At 39.8% G+C, this 15,114-nt stretch overlaps 1 pseudogene; it reads right to left on the bottom strand.

The window, feature by feature from the left end:
* Nucleotides 1-2,050: 2,050 nt before the first annotated feature.
* Nucleotides 2,051-14,773, bottom strand: LOC123789673 (gametocyte-specific factor 1 pseudogene; annotated as a pseudogene).
* Nucleotides 14,774-15,114: the final 341 nt, after the last annotated feature.

The raw sequence follows: 15,114 nt of genomic DNA, 5'->3' as shown, positions 1-15,114 counted from the left end.
CTATCAGCTTAATTTTCAAATCCAGTCAAGGACCCTAAGAGAGAAGAGGAAAACCTCTTCCTCTCTGCAGCCCAAGGCCTGCTGAAATTATTCAAACTAGCCAGTCCTAAACTGTTCAACCTACTTTGCCTTGTGGTTCTCCAGGAAACTCCAATAAAGGCTTTCTCCTGGTCTGCTTCCTGTCCAAAACCTGGTGTTCCTCATATGGTCCTCCATGTCAACTTTATAAATTAAGACCCCAGTACAGAACAAATGGAAATGTAGAAATGCTTTTCTCTTTGTTCGTATCTTGGTTCTCACCATGAATTCTTCTGTAGTAAGTTCATACTCTACATGGTAACTGAAATGAGCAGTATGTCTGTTAAAGTGTGCTTTTTAGACTAACTGTGAAAGGAGCATCTCTCATTGAAAGGTTATTTTTGGAAAGAACTTTTTGAATTATGGTACCTAGTGAATGGCAGCTTCCTTTGAACTTGACAAATACTGCAATGTCGACCCTGGGTGTAGGGTTCATATTCCAGGACTCAGGGGCTTATCTATCAGTGTTCCCCAGCTAAGAATACTAGGGCTCACATTATGTTTCATTTACAAAACTGACATGATTGTTTTAACACAATCATTCTGTAAGATTCTGATGACACTGAAATTTGACATGGAATGATTAAGAATTTGAAAATTCACATAAAACCATAGACATACAAATGGCTAACAGACACATGAAAAAATGCTCAACATCACTAGCCATCAGGGAAATACAGATCAAAACCACAATGAAATATCACCTTACACCAGTTAGAATGGCAAAAATTAACAAAACAGGAAACAACAAATGTTGGTGAGAATGTGGAGAAAGGGGAACCCTCCTACACTGTTGGTGGGAATGCAAGCTGGTATAACCACTCTGGAAAATAGTTTGGAGGTTCCTCAGGATGTTGAAAATAGAGCTACCCTATGACCCAGCAATTGCACTACTAGGTATTTACCCCAAAGATACAGATATAGTGAAAAGAAGGGACACATGCATCCCAATGTTCATAGCAGCAATGTCCCCAATAGCCAAACCATGGAAGGAGCCGAGATGCCCTTCAACAGATGACTGCATTAAGAAGATGTGGTCCATATATACAATGGAATATTACTCAGCCATCAAAAAGGATAAATAACCACCATTTGTATCGACTTGGATGGAACTGGAGGGAATTATGCTAAGTGAAATAAATCAAGCAGGGAAAGACAAATATCATATGGTTTCACTCATATGTGGAACATAAGCAATAGCACGGAGGACCATAGGGGAAGGGAGGGAAAACTGAAGGGGGAGAAATCAGAGAGGGAGATGAACCATGAGAGACTATGGACCCTGGGAAATAAACTGAGGGTTTCAGAGGAGAGGGGTGTGGGGGATGGGGTAACAAGGTGATGGGTATTAAGGAGGGCACAGGTGATGATGAGCACATGATACGCAACTAATGAATCATTGAACACTATATAAAAAACTAATGATATACTATACAGTGGCTAACTGAACATAATAAAAAAAACCATCAATAAAATTGAAAACCTGGATACTTCTCTTTTCTCCTCTACTTGCAATCAAACAGAGGGGGAAGGAAGGAGGTGGGGAGAGAAGGTGGGAGAGAAGAAAAAACATTCACTGCCAAGATGTCACAAATGTCACTTCTTCCTTCTTCTCTCCTTGACTCAGCCCTCCTTTAAGAAGCAAAAAGGATGAAGCCATGAAATGGTGGTATTGTTTGGGATGTGCCAAATCCAGCCTGCTGTGTACTCGCAGGTTATGGTACAGAATCACTAAGATCTTAAGGTCAAATTTGAGGCATTAAATTTCCTATGAGAAAAAAGGAAAATGGTTTGTGATAGACCTTACTTCTTTGTCTAAACTTTGTTTAATATTTGATTTGGGATGGAGCTATAAAAGCACTCAAAATGATTCAAATTATTGCACATTTTCAAACTCCAACAACTTTTATTTTTTTTGAAAGTTACAGTTTACCTTTCTATAATTAGATTAGGAGGAAAAAGCAAGAGTCTTCTAGGGTCTGGATTTGATTAGACAGATGTGCCATTGCTGGGCATTGCCAATGTTTCTCCATGGCAGATCATACAGCAGAGACTTAGGACCTTGCATGCCTGACACGAGGTTACTCTTATGTTCCATAACTATGTTGCTTGCAGGGCTGTTGCTGCTGCAGTAGTTGACTGTGCCCCAGACAAATGGGGGTGCTCATCTGTTCCCACAGATCTTTATTCCAGTCTTCATCCCAGGGAGGGCACTGCCATGGGCTCTCAGCCACAGTCTCTTGTCAAAGGTTCCTGGTTTGGTTGGCAACATCCTGCTCAACACAACTTTTATCATCACAACTTGAGACAGGATGACTGATTTCGGCCAGAGAAACCTGGTGGTAAGCACTGAAGGAACAAGTAGCCATTTTGCTTTCGACATCAGGATGATTCTTTCTGTACTTGATAAGATGATAAGGAAAACTGCCAGCCCTGATCTGGTGGTTTTCATCACAGAGGCATTGTAATAGCTTTTCAGGGTCCAGGAAATGACGTAAACTTCTTACTTATTGGAATGGAAGGAGCCGAATCCAAGTACTCCATGGAGACATGCTGTTCCCACAATTGCTTTCTCCCCACATCTCGCCCAGCAACACTCACTTCCAGCCCCTGAAGTTAGGGGATGGGGCCCCACTTCCTGTAACTCCAGTAATTTTTTTAAATGGAAACACTTGCATAGCCTTTTATATTATATTGGTTTAAAATCTGTTTTGTACTCTATGTGGAAAACCCAAAAGACTCCACCCCAAAATTGCTAGAACTCATACAGGAATTCAGCAATGTGGCAGGATATAAAATCAGTGCACAGAAATCAGTTGCATTTCTATACACCTACAATGAGACAGAAGAAAGAGAAATTAAGGAGTCGATCCCATTTACAATCGCACCCAAAATCATTAGCTACCTAGGAATAAAGCTAACCAAAGAGGTAAAGGATCTGTACTCAGAAAACTATAGAACACTCATAAAAGAAATTGAGGAAGACACAAAGAAATGGAAAAACATTCCATGCTCATGAATTAGAAAAATAAAAATTGTGAAAATATCTATGCTACCTAGAGCAATCTACACATTCAATTCCTATCAAAACACCATCAACTTTTTTCACAGAACTGGAACAAATAATCCTAAAATTTGTATGAAACTAGAAAAGATCCCCATAGAGCCAAAGGAATGTTGAAGAAGAAAACCAAAACTGGTGGCATCACAATTCCAGATGTCAAGCTGTACTACAAAGCTGTAATCATCAAGACAGTATGTCATCAAGAAAGACACATAGATCAGTAGAACAGAATAGAGAACCCAGAAATAGACCCTCAACTCTATGGTCAACTAATCTTCAACAAAGCAGGAAAGAATATCCAATGGAAAAAAGACAGTCTCTTCAACAAATGGTGTTGGGAAAATTGGACAGCCACATGCAGAAGAATGAACTGGACCATTTCCTTACACCATATATAAAAATGGACTTAAAATGGATGAAAGACCTAAGTGTGAGACAGGAATCCATCAAAATCCTAGCGAACACAGGCAGCAACCTCTTCGAGCTTGGCTGCAGCAACTCTAAAGGCAAGGGAAACACAGGCAAAAATGAACTATTAGGATTTCATCAAGATAAAAAGCTTTTGCGCAGCAAAGGAAACAGTCGACAAAATCAAAAGACAACCAACAGATCGGGAGAAGATATTTGCAAATGACATATCAGATAAAGGGCTAGTATCCAAAATCTATAAAGAACTTATCAAACTCAACACCCAAAGAACAAATAATCCAATCAAGAAATGGGCAGAAGACATGAACAGACATTTCTCCAAAGAAGACATACAAATGGCCAACAGACACATGGAAAGTACTCAACATCACTTGGCATCAGGGAAATACAAATCAAAACCACAATGAGATACCATCTCATACCAGTCAGAATGGCTAAAATTAACAAATCAGGAAACAACAGATGTTGGTGAGGATGTGGAGAAAGGGGAACCCTCCTACACTGTTGGTGAGAATGCAAGCTGGTGCAGCCACTTAGAGGTTCTTCAAAAAGTTGAAAATAGCGCTACCCTATGACCCAGCAATTGCACTACTGGGTATTTACCTCAAAGATACAAAGGTAGTGATCCAAAGGGGTACCTTCACCCTAATGTTTAGCAGCAATGTCCACAATAGCCAAACTATGGAAAGAGCCCAGATGTCCATCGACAGATGAATGGATAAAGATGTGGTCTATATATACAATGGAATATTACACAGCCATCAAAAAACGAAATCTTGCCATTTGCAACGATATTGATGGAACTAGAGGGTATTATGCTAAGCAAAATAAGTCAATCAGAGAAAAACAATTATTATATGATCTCGATGATATGTGGAATCTAAGAAACAAGGCAGAGGATCATAGGGGAAGAGAGGAAAAAGTGAAACAAGACGAAACCAGAGAGGGAGACAAACTATAAGAGGCTCTTAATCATAGGAAACAAACTGAGGGTTGGGAGGTGAAGGATGGGGTAACTGGGTGATGGACCCTAGGGAGGGTATGTGTTGTAATGAGCACTGGGTATTATATAAGAATGATGAATTGCAGCTCTTTACCCCTGAAGCAAATAATACATTATATGTTCATTAGTTGAATTTAAATTTTAAAAATCTCTTTTGTTCTTATGAAATCATTGCTCCTCGTGGTGAAACAATGCAAAGATACACACTGGAAAACTGAAAGTCCTCTTCCCTCCTCCCTTTACCAGTGATAACTCTTGGTTATAGTTTCTTGCATGTAATTCTAGAAATTTCCTAGAAATATGGAAGCAAATGAGTGTGTATATGGTTAAAAGATAAACTGAAGTATATTAAAATTTTAAGAGCTTATTTGAGCAAAAACTGATTCAAATTGGGTAGCACCAAACCAGAAGTTGTTAGGAGCACTCCATAGACAGGAACCAGGGAGAAGACATACGGAGAAAGAAAGGAAGCAAAGAAAGAAAATTACTGATTGGCTAAAGCTTTAAGCCTAGTTGGCTGTTTGTGATTGGTTGTCCTTAGTGTTTTAATTTCTAACTTTGAGGCATTTATAGGTTTTGATTTTGGTTTGCCTCTATAGGCTGCCATAGCAATAGACCCACATCAGTCTCAGGACCTCCTTGTTTAATTAATTTAACAGTACATTTAACACAAATGGGGCTATGGTGTATGATATTCAGTAAGATGTATTGTCTATAACTTGCTTTTCCCACATGACAATATTTTTGGTGTATCTGTAGTAACCACATTGTACTCCGTTGTCCCCTGTATGACAATTTTTTTAAAGTTCTTATTGATGGACATTTCATTTTCTGAAGATTTTTTCTCCTCTATCAAAAATATTGTAGTTAGCATTTGTACGTACGTACGTATGTGTGTGTGTGTGTGTATGGCACATTTTGCAAGAATGAAGTGGAACTGCTAATGCAAAGGGTATATAAATTTCAATTTAGATAGATGCTCCAGAATTATTTTCTAAAAAGTTTGTTCCAATTAAGGATCTCAGCAATAGTGAATGAGAGGGAGCCAGTTTTCCTTACCAACACTGGGCATTATCAAATTCTATTTATTCATAAACTTGGTTCTTCAATAGTAAAGTTGACATTTCTTTTCATAGTTTGTTTAAGGGGTGTTCTTTTTTCTTGCCAAGATCTTTTTTTTTAAAGAGCAAACCTTGTTTTGTTTCTCATTTATGCCCAAATTATATTTTTAAGAGATTGTCGCCATTTCAGAAAATTAAGATAGACCTTTTCAGATATCAACAGATTATAATATGAAATAGGAAACCAACAACCAGGTTTAAAAAAAGAACACCTTATTTCTTTTGCCTATTGTTTCTTTTGTGGTATTTGGCTTTAATTATCATTATTATATTTTAACAGTACAGTAGTCACTAGGAGCTACACATTCCTCCATCCGCTGAACCTCATTGCTTTCATGAGCAGTATGGCCATACAAAGTTTTGGCAAATAAATCTTTTGTAATAAGTATCTTTTAAATAAAATATGATAGTAGTTTTCACAGGAAGCCTAATCCTTAGTAGTAAAGGAAAGAACAAGCTAATTATAGTTTAAACATTAGCAAGTTGTCGACTCTGGGTTAGTCACTTACCTTCTGTAACTTTGTTTCCCCAACTGTGAAAGGCCAATTTTTGAGAAGACTAGAGAAAGTAAACAACAGTCAGCTAGTGCAGCGCTTGTCATAAGAATGGTAGGCACATAGATAGAGATCATTATTTATTTGAAGGCTTTATATACATTCCAGAGTTTTCCCTCTATTAGATGACTTAAAGTTTACATTTGAAATCTAAAACTGGCTTTAAAAATTTCATTTTGAGGAATATGATATGCGGTAAGACGTACTTATAATTGTTCCTTACTTAAAAAGGGTAAGTAGGTTTAATTTGATTGAAAACAAATTACCTAATTCTGGCACAATGTGTTATTATGCCAATGTGCAAATATTATCAAAATAAAATTAATACCTCTAGGGGTTTCTGTCTTATGCCTGATGTGCTTGTTTCTAATTAGACCCCATAAAATTTTGAACACATTGTGTTAACACAACTTTGTTCACGTACTTGGTTTCCAATTATTTCATTATAGCACATTTTTAATAACAAATGTCAGAGTAGGAGGTAGCACATACAATTTTTACTGAAATATATTTCTCCCCCACACCAACTTGCTAATCCTAAACAATACATATAGGGACAAGGATGGGCTTGGGTTAACATACAATTATGTAACTTTAAAAAAAAAAACAGAGCAACCCTATGACCCAGCAATTGCACTACTGGGTATTTACCCCAAAGATACAGATGTAGTGAAGAGAAAGGGCCATATGCACCCCAATGTTCATAGCAGCATTGTCCACAATAGCTAAATTCTGGAAGGAGCCAAGATACCCTTCAATAGACGAATGGATAAAGAAGATGTGGTCCATATAGACAATGGAATATTACTCAGCCATCAGAAAGAACGATTACCCAACATCTGCAGCAACATGGACAGGACTAGAGGAGATTATGCTAAGTGAAATAAGTCAAGCAGAGAAAGACAATTATCATATGGTTTCACTCATTTGTGGAACATAAGGAATAGCAGGGAGATCAGTAGGAGAAGGAAGGGAAGAATGAAGGGGGGGTAAACAGAAGGGGGAATGAACCACAAGAGACTATGGACTCTGGGAAACAAACTGAGGGCTTCAGAGGGAAGGGGAGTGGGGGATTGGGATAGGCCAGTGATGGGTATTAAGGAGGGCACGTATTGCGTGGAGCACTGGGTGTTAAAAGCAAACAATGACTCATGGAACACTACATCAAAAACTAGTGATGTACTGTATGGTGACTAACATAACATAATAAAAATTTTTTAAAAAAACATACAAGTATGCAACTTTTGGAGAACAAATCATTACGGATTATTTCATTTTCCTCTTATAGGCTTTAGTTGAAGATCAGAGGTAAAAGAGATTTCTGGATTAATCCTTATACAAAAGTAGAAACAATCATGAAGACTGTAATATGTAGCATACAAATATTTTTGAAAGGTGAGCAGGCAAAAGTATACTTTTGCATCATTTAGAAAACTTTAATCCTTGAATGGTGAGAGATGATTTCAGTGACTAATAGTTTTAGCAATGTCTTGTCCCCATATGATGTTGAGAACTACCTTTGCTGAAATTGTCAATCACTGCCTTATAACTCCTCATAAATAAGAGCTTCCATTTGTTACTCAACATTTAATTATGTGTTTTACATACAACTTCCCATTTAATTTTTATTTTTTCAGATGAAGAAACTGAACCTTAGGTTAAGTGACTTCCCCCAAGGTCACATAGGTACAGCTGCAAAGAAGGCCCTGATGGCTTTGACTCCCCAGCCTGTGCATTCTGTCATTACAGAATACGGCACTCCCTTAGGTTATGAGATGAGATAACATGGCACGTAGAACTTAGAACTACTTCTGATTTCCTCTTTTTCTTCACAGCAACATCTGACCATGAGTGTCGGCCAATGACCGAGAACTTTTCTGCGTGCTAACTTTCATGGATTAAAGGAGAACCTGGCCTTCAAAGAAAGAGGAAGCCTGGGCATCAGGCACACAGTGATAAACTTTCCATTCACAGCAGCAGAGGGCAGTAGGATAACAGCGTCAGCCCCACCGCTTGTTGAACAATACCATCTCTGTCCTTGAAGCCTTTTTTCAGCAAACAGAAATGATAACTGCTCACATGCTACCCCATTATGTCACCAGAAGAAAATCAGTTAGCTTATCTTTCAGATAAAACATGGGCTATTTGGATGCTAAAAACAGAATATAAATAATTGCTGGTTTGTGGTTACTTCAGAATTTTTATGTCTTTGAGAGATTTTTTAATTTGCTTACTTATAAAACTGATTTAAACGCAATTTTTTCCCCTCAAGTAACAAATTTAATTTGGTGGGTATTTTGGCAGTGAGGGAAATGGGGGTGGGAAAGTAAGTGGTTATATCTTCCCTGTGATTGTTTTATGTATTCTTAGTAGATAAACTGAATAATTCTCTTTTTAAAAAAGAGCTTATTTTTTATTTATTTGACAGAGAGAGAGAGCACAAGCAGAGGGAGCAGCGAGCCCGATGTGGGACTCGGTCTCAGGACCCTGAGACCATGACCTGAGCCGAAGGCAGACGCTTAACCAACTGAGCCATGGAGGCACCCCTGAATAATTCTTTTTAAATGTCAACTCTGATACACTAGTTGTGAAACAACATGGTATATGAGAGAGACTGAGAGAGAGAGGGAGGCAGAGAGATGGGAAAGAGAGAGAGATAAAGAGAGCAGCAGGGGTTTGTTCAAGTGCAAGGAGGGGTGGGACAAGGTAGGAGGGGGAGTTGAGGCTGGAGAGGTAGACACGGGTCAGATATGAGGGTCTTCTGGGCTATGTTAATGAACTCCAAATTAATCCTTTAGGCAGGACTGAAACAGTCAGATTTGTATTTTAAATCTGTGGAGAAGATGAGGTGAGGAGATGAGTCCGGAGGCAGGAAATCTAGTTAGAAGGCTGTTGCTAGCATCCTGGGCAGAGATGATGAAGGCCTGAACAAGGGAAGTATGAGGGAAGGAGAGAGGAGGATAGAAATAGAAATCAATAGATCGCTTGGGTGTGGGAAGGTTAGGAAAAACAAGGAACCTAATGTGACACCAGGTTTCTTGCTGGATGACGGCATCCACTCCTGAGAAGGGAGCAGGGGTGGCAAGCAGGTGTGGGGGCTCCTTTGAGCGTGTTGTATCTGAGGTGACTGTGGGGTATCCAGATAGTTTTCTGTTGTTTGTATTTTTGTTTTTAAGCCATATGATTTGGAAGCTCAAGGGAAAAAGTAGGGCTGTGTCATTAATAATGAAAAATAATAGTTGGAGAGATACAGTATACAGTATGCCTAATAGTTTGAGAAGATAGTGTCTGGAACGAGATGACCCGAGTTTGAGTTCCAGGTCTATCATTTGCTGACTCTGTGAATTTGAGCAATTTGCATAACTTCTCTGTGCCTTAGTTTCCTCATATGCTGTGAGAATTAAGTGAGTTGATCCATGTAAAGCTTTTACATCAGAACTTGGCACACGGTAAGCACCATATACTGGTTTGTTGTATTGTTGCTTTTATTTCAGCTCTCATTTATGGCACACCCATTCTGGGCCACACCTGTGTTAAGAGCTTGCAGGCAATCTCTCACTTACTCTCCATAACACCCTGTGATGGGGATACTGTCAGGATCTAAAGAAACTCAGAGCACAGGAAGGCTGATCAGATGGCTCAAAGCAACCCACTGGGAAATAAAGGGCAGAGCCAGGATGCAAACTCAAGCCTGAGGGACAACAGGAGTCCAAGCCCATTAAGATAATACCTGAAACCATGAGAGTATGTAAAGGGAGAGGAGCCAGGAAACACAAGGGCTCCTCCATAGCTGAGGGTAAGGGCAGAGAAAAGCAACAGAAGACTCGCAGTGCCAGAAGCAGCAGCAGGTTAGCAAGTCGAGTGTACCTGGAGCCCGGGAAGGTAAGGATCGACTTTCCAGGATGCTCTCATAATCTCCCCTTCTGCCTCTACCTCTAATGTTGAGATTTTACATTTCATACTCTGGGCGTGAAAGAAAAATTACTAACTAGACCCAAGAATCTTGACTCCTACACCAGAGGCATCACATTATCTAATAGACTTAAGGGATGATGAAGGTACTTAAAATTTTGAGGCTCAGAGCTGCTCATCTATGTTAGGTCCTAAGAGCTTTCTCCTTCCCGAGGCAGTGGCCACAGGGATTAATAATCATATCTGCTTCTGTGTCCCAGCTTAGTGCTACTTCCACGGTCCCCCTAGCCTATATTCACTGTCTTTGCCTGGAGTTCCTGGGATTTATTCTGGATACATGTACTAGTTTGCTACAGCTGCCATAACAAAGTACCCCGGACTGGGTGGTTTAAACAACAGAAATTGATTTTATCACAGTTCTGAGGGATAAAGTCCAAGATCAAGGTGTCAACAGAGTTGATTCCTTCCAAGGGGCATAAGGGACAGGTCTGTTCCAGGTCTCTCTCCTCGGCTTGTGGATGGCCGTTCCCTCTCTGTGTCTTCCATCTGTCCCTCTATGTGTCCAGATTTCCTCTTTGTATAAGGATACTAGTCATATTGGATTAGAAGCCACCCTAATGACCTCATTTTAACTTGATTACCTCTGTTAAGATCTTGTCTACAAATAAAGTCACATTCTGAGGTACTGGAGGTAGAACTTCAATATATGAATTTTGAAGGGACATAATTTGGCCCAAAACAATATCAATACCCTAATGATGTTTACTTTAATTACTAGAGACTTTGACTTTGAATCCAGTATGGAAATGCAGTACAAGTAAAGAAACCTATTCTACCCCATTTTTTTGTGGTATCAACCAAAGGAAATAAATCTTCATTTTACATCCTCCGAGTCATCCTTTTCCAATTCATGAGATATTTAATAAAGAGGGGTGCCTGGGTGGCTCATTCAGTTAAGCATCTGCCTTTGGTTCAGGTCATGGTCCTGGGGTCCTGGGATCGAGCCCCACATTGGGCTCCCTGCTCAGTGGGGAGTCTGGTTCTCCCTTTCTCTCTCTCCCTCTGCCCCTCTTCCCCACTCATGCTCTCTCTCTTGCTTGCTCTCTCTCTTTCAAGTAAATAAATAAAAGCTTTTTTAAAAAAAAAAAAGATTTTTAATAAAGAAGCTTTCGGGGCACCTGGGTGGTGCAGTTGGTTAAGCCTCAGACCCTTGGTCTTCGCTCAGGTCATGATCTCAGGGTCCTGAGATCAAGACCCAAGTCCAGCTCCATGCTCAGAGCAGAGTCTGCTTAAGAGTTTCTCTCCCTCTGCCCCTCCCCGCCTGTGCTGTCTCTCTCAAAATAAATAAATAAACCAAAAAAAAAAAAAAAAAAAAGAAGCAGCTTTCTTTCTTCTCTTGCTAAGGAAAAAGATTTGCACTCACTTTAAAATTAAAAATCATGAGTTCACCTGCTCATTCAGCCAATTCTGTCTCTTACAGTCAACATCCTTTAGGGAATGGGAAAGCCATGACTACCATGACCAACCTCCTGGGTATTAAGTGCAGCCACTCTCCCAGGTGCTGTGGAAAGGGAGACAGATTACAAAGATTCTCTGACCTCAAGATATTTATAATTTCATGCTATTATTCTTAATCCTTTTTGCACCATAGAGGCTTGGGAATCTGGTGAAAGCTAGAGCTTCTCTTCTCAGAGATATTTATATATGATGATAAGCAAAATTCTGTATACAGCTGATTTTGTTGCATTAGATCAAAATACTTTTTTATAGAATTGTGCTTTTTCCATCCATCTTTACATGCAAAATTAATTTCAGGCAAATTTTTAAAAAATAGGAAGCAGAAATCAATGAATGCAAATAAAATTAGACCATAAACTTTGTCTTTGCTAAAAAAATAAATTTCAATGAGAAGGCATCTCTCCCTTGGCTTGATAAGAAGTTGAAATTACTGAGTGGTCTCTGGTATGACAACACATATACTTTCCTTTACACTTTCTGTTTGATGGCAACACACGCTAAAAAGCTGGGCTCACAACAGCATGTGGTAGCAAACAGAATCAATTCACGACAGATGACACAATGGGCTTATGACAAGAGAACACCAAGATATTCCAAGATGATCTGACGTGGATAGTGGACTTATGTCATTTAATTTCTGTTGGCTTCACATCACTGAGTTTCATCTTCAGCAAGGGGATGATGTTGATGTCAGCAAAGGGAGGGTTAAGAATTCATGTTTCAATTTTCAGGCTGTCGTATCAGAAGTACTTTAAAGAGTTGTGGAGTTTCAAGTTGTCTGCATATTTCTGTATCACAGATTTGTAAAATAGAAGTTCATATTCTGCTTTCGTTCATGAGAAAACATTTTGAAAAGGCAAAGATTCAAGGCGCTGGCATAAACAAAGTTGACACCTTGCTGTAGACAGCAGAACCAGAGAAAGCAATGGGCAGAGAGCTTGCTGCATGAAGATATGTCCTCTAAGCTGTGTTACTAAGCATCACAGGTGTTCTGTCTATTCACAAAGTGCCCAATGAGTTGTTTTTGCTGAATAAACTTTTCAGCATTTCAAAGATATCAATGGATTTGAAATTTCTGAAGGGACTTGCTAAATAGGAATTTATTTTTGAAGGCATCAGCTGGCTGCATAAAGAAGCTTCCAATTCCTCCATCGTATGTCTCAAAATAATATTTTTAAAGAGTCAACCATCATGGAATAATTTCATTTTTTGGAGGCATTGCTTTAACCTGTCTCTTCTGCTCCGAACCACACACCAACTTGACCATTTCTGGGGTACCCAGGTTTTACCACTTACTTCGTTGCTATAGTAAGAGTAGACTGATTTATCAGGGCACACTAAATTTTAGTGAAGTCTTGCCTTTTCAACTCTAGTCTTCTTTTCTTAGAAAAGAGCTACACTAGTAAATTTTTGGAACAAAAATGATGAGATACTTCTTCAGCATTTTTGGCTCCATGCTTTTTCACTGACAAGAATGTTGTCATGCAAAAAGGACTAGGGCTTTGATGTTCTATCACGCACAGTGGGAACCAAAGCCAAAAGCTATTTGACATCTCTTCCTTATTATTTTCTTTGACATTTTCTAACTTAGGCCAATCCTGCAGTAAACAAAGACAGATGCTCATCCTCATGATGGCAGGACACATATTTTTTAATTCCTAGCAGTAGAAAGCTGTTCTGACATATGACAACACTGATGAGTCTACACTGCATGTCTGTAGGAGCAAGCCACAATAGACATTGAAATACTGTATTCACCAAGATACTTTGGAAAAATCTCATAAAAAATCACTGATGTGTATGTGTGTGTGCATTTCTGTCCCCGTGTATGTCCACATGCATATCCAGACTGCCCTCTGATGGCCTCCGACAGACATCAGGGTAAGTGCACTGGGATAAATGAGTGGACGGTATCTTCAAGGAAACCCAGAATCCAGTGTGATGACAGAAGGATGTGAGCCCAATGGTGGGAGAGACCCACTTTCCTGGTAGTCTTAGAAAAGTCCCTGATAACATTGGAGCTACAACTTGAAGACTGAGTAGAAGATCTTTAGGTTGAGAGGAGGACAAAGGGCACTCCAGACAGAAATGGAAAAGGGAGATGCCATAACCAGGGAACTTCTGGTACTGTGTGTGGACGGTTCTAAGAAGCTAAGAGTTATATTGGAAATGTTTAGCTATCAAGACAGAGAAAACTATGTAGGCTTGAGTTTTAACTCTTGCTATTTTTCTGTGTGACCCTGGATAAATTTCGTAAACTCCTTTGAGCTCCCTTTCCTCATTTTTAATATGGGGACAGCAGCTGAAAGCCAGCTTGGGCTGGGATTTTGTATTTGTCCAAATAGGATTGCTTTAAACCCTCCTTGCCACACCAAGTGCATGAACACCCTATGAAAATGATACAGCCACCCTCTCCTTCACCCTCCCCTTCATTTAGGGTAAATAACAATAGCAATAGTAGTATTGACAATTCTAATAGCTGAAGTAGAATGAGCCTATACTCTGTGCAAGTGTTGTATTAAGTGTTTCGCATGTATCATCACATTTCACTTCATAACACTTGAGGCAGAAGCCGCCGTTATGTCCATGATGAGGAAACAGGTTTGTTTGTTTGCTTTTTGTTTTTAAAGATTTTATTTATTTATTTCACAGAGAGAGCGCGTGCACAAGCAGGCACAGAGGTAGGCAGAGGGCAAAGAAGAAGCAGACTCCCTGCTGAGCAGAGAGCCTGAAGCAGGACTCAATCTCAGGACCCTGGGATCATGACTGGAGCCAAAGGCAGACACTTAACCGACTGAGCCACCCAGGAGTCCAAGGAAACAGGTTTAGATAGGTTAAGGGACATAGCCAAAATTTCTCAGAGAGCGGCCATAAAGCCAGCCATTTAAGTCGGGCTCTTTCCTCTACCTATCTGTTTTAAGTTTCCTCCTGTAGCTAGTCTTCTTCGATTGTATCCAATGATCACCATGCCTGGATTTACCCTCTCTAGTAGCCCCTCAGATAGAAACTTCCTTTGGATGGTCTGCTCATGTTTGACTTCTTTCCATGAGGCTGCTTCTCGGACCATCCTGGCCTCTATGTGCAAGCGACACATGCTACCACTTAACCTGGATTCGAAGGATATTGTGCAACCGCCAGGGCCCAGGACTGCAGGTCCCTGTATGTCTGGGAGAGGGAACTCCATGCACTATTGAGCTATTGTCAGGCCCAAGTTAAATACTTTCTCCCAGGGGCACCTGGGTGGCTCAGTTGGTTAAGTGTCTGCCTTTGGCTCAGCTCATGATCCCAGAGTCCCTGAATCAAGCCCCGCATCGGTCTCCCTGCTCAGTGGAGCACTTGCTTCTCCTCATGCTCTCATTCTCTTTCTCAAATAAATAAATAAATAAATACTTTCTCCTGGAATATGCTAGAAATGAGTGCACTGAGTGATATAAA

This window comes from Ursus americanus, chromosome 3 (genome assembly GCF_024610735.1).
Source record: "Ursus americanus isolate L20-20 chromosome 3, mUrsAme1.1.p, whole genome shotgun sequence".
Classification (NCBI taxonomy): Eukaryota; Metazoa; Chordata; class Mammalia; order Carnivora; family Ursidae; genus Ursus; species Ursus americanus.
Note: the sequence above shows the minus strand (reverse complement) of the source record. Positions and strands in the feature narration are given on the sequence as shown.